The following is a 2472-nucleotide window of genomic DNA, read 5'->3' on the forward strand; positions in this document are numbered from 1 at the left end:
GGTCTCTGTAGGGTCTAATTACATTTCAGTTTTATATATAATAGCACGAATTACATATTTTATTTATAACAATTCCCCCCCTTTTTAGATGGAAACATTAATTCGTGCTACCTTTTGTTACTTAAAAATAGAAATACTATTATCCAATACTACAAATATAAAGGTATGAAAATTCAAACAAAAGAATTCTTTTTAGTTATAGCTATTTAGTTTTTCTTGTAACTCTAGCTTTTCCTCCTTAATCTGCTTCTCAAACTTCATCAGAACCTCAGCAGCTTTACTATTTGCTTCTCCTTCTTTTAATTCCATGATTTTAGAGATTTTATTGTTTTTGCCTAATCCTCCAGCAGCTAGTTCCAGGTCCATGGGCATCGCAGCTATTTGCATACCTTGCACTACTGAGTGTATTAATCTGATAAAACATGGTATCATGCAGGGTATGAATATCACCCCGGCCACTGAACAAAGTATGAAGAATGCTGCTTTCTTCCACCATGTACCATCAAATAATTGTTCCCACCAAGATGCTTGTAAGATGGAATTCCATTTTTGGACTGGAACATGTGCCACCTTTTTGATCTCAGCTGCGAGGTCCCTGATGGTCTCTCCATAGTCATCAATTTCTATGCAGCATTCTGATTCATTGAACTTGCCACAGACTCCCCCTTCCTCAGCTAACAAATAGTCTAATGCAATTCGGTTCTGGTATACAAAGGCACGCATCTGAGAATGTTGTTTAGCTAACTTCTAGTGCATCCGAGGTATGATTTGAAACCACTTCTACTACAGCTTGGAGCCTTATGAGCCGATTGAGTAAATAGACAGGGGTTCTATACCCCCAGCTCCCATCCTGTGCCCATGTTGCTGGGCCATAATATTGGATTATTCTTTCTGCAGGCCATTCTTCTTCACCCCACTTTTGATTCCCACCTGCTATAGGTAGTGTTTTCTTTACCCCCCTTTTCTTTTGGCTTAAGGTTTTGTACAAGGGAGCTCCTAACAGGCCACTTTCTGATCTGGGGAGTGTAAAGAAAGAAGGTCGAATCATACCTAGAGTGCATGAACTTTTCTATTTACTGGGTAGTTCGCTGTATGCCTTTTTGCCACATATCCAGTATATACCATTGGGGCTTTCCATTTTATTCTTGTATTTTTTTTTTTTTGTTCTCTCCAATATTCTTTTAAGTCTTCTAAGGATTGGTAAGGGTTAGCTCCAGATTGCTTGTACCAGCAAAGGTTGACTCGACTATTCTAATCACAATTTGCTTTTCTTTCTTGACTCCAATATCCTGCAGGGGGTTCTGGTTGCCAGATTTTACTTTTATTATTCGAATATATTGCTAGGGTGGATATACACGGGGTGTATCCCATGACCTTGGTATATTCATTTCCTTCTCTGCTGATGCAAATTGTCCCTATCACCCATTGGTCCAGAATCCAACCTTCAGGCCTCTGTGTAGTTTTTGAGAACTGATTCTTATCCCATTTTAGAAGCTGTTCTGGAGCTAAGCCTTCACCCTTCCAATGCCATTTCTCCTGCTGATTTTAGCCCCCCACATATCCAACAGTTGGATAAACCTAACTCAGTAGCAATTTCTTGCATCAGGTCTATGAACAAGTTAGTTTTAGGGGTTGGCCATTCCCAATCATTATACTATTTTTCTAGTAAGTTGTATTGTTTGCTTAATGCCAATAGTCTCTCTTGTTCTAGTCTCTTTTTTCTTATTTCTGATTCTTGTCTCTTAAGGTCTAATGCTACCTGTTTCATAGTGTTTTTTGGGTCCATGCTATCTTTGTTCTTAGAAAAGCAAAAGGTGTTATCATATTGCAAGCATGCCCTGTCATCATTTTCCTCAAGGAGGTCTAGTATAACAGGTTCGTTGCCGAGGGGTGATCTGTCTTTGTACCTTAAATTTTTCCCCACCCAGTAAGTTTTTCCATCCATCAAGCACATGCTTAATTTTGAATTATCATAACATAATTTGTTGATCTGAGAATAGGCTACGAAGATAGATTTTTTCTTCAACCCATACAGTATGATTACAGTGGTCACAGATTGAAACCGGCATTTGGTCTAGATTTCTCTTATGTCTCTTATAGTATTGGTTTCTAGTTTTGAAAGGAGGAGCTTCTGACTTCCTTTTCTTAAACCTTGCATTTCGAGATAAGCATTTAATTTTTCCTTCTAATTCACAAATTTGAAATTGAGTGCCATTCAGATCACAATGGTTGCCATTTCCCTTGCAGTTCTCTGGGCTCTGATGTGTCTCCTGTTCCTCCAGGAGGACCTGCTGACGCAGTTCGCAAAGACTGTCAGCTTTTTGGCCCTCTCTGGGGGACAAACCCTCTAGTGGTGTACTATGTGTTAGGCATATGGTCAGGCTCAGAACCATCAGGAACCCCCATAGGTGTATCCCTCTGCCTTTGCCTTCGACCACTGGAGTGCAGCCAGTGGCGAGGGAAGCCCTCTTC

At 40.0% G+C, this 2472-nt stretch overlaps 1 protein-coding gene and 1 long non-coding RNA gene across 2 annotated transcripts in view; one reads left to right on the forward strand and one right to left on the reverse strand.

Annotated features, from left to right (window-relative positions):
• The window catches only part of LOC103624076 (CBP80/20-dependent translation initiation factor), a gene marked incomplete at its 5' end in the record, with an annotated part of 87361 nt that overhangs the window by 25062 nt on the left and 59827 nt on the right, over positions 1–2472 (forward strand). The window lies entirely within an intron of this gene.
• The window catches only part of LOC108449213, a 23952-nt gene continuing 21521 nt past the window's right edge, over positions 42–2472 (reverse strand). Inside the window, exon 2 of the long non-coding RNA XR_001865338.1 lies at positions 42–234. This is a non-coding gene — a long non-coding RNA (uncharacterized LOC108449213). The remainder of the gene's footprint in view (positions 235–2472) is intronic.

Source organism: Corvus brachyrhynchos, unplaced genomic scaffold (assembly GCF_000691975.1).
Source record: "Corvus brachyrhynchos isolate BGI_N302 unplaced genomic scaffold, ASM69197v1 scaffold521, whole genome shotgun sequence".
Lineage (NCBI taxonomy): Eukaryota > Metazoa > Chordata > Aves > Passeriformes > Corvidae > Corvus > Corvus brachyrhynchos.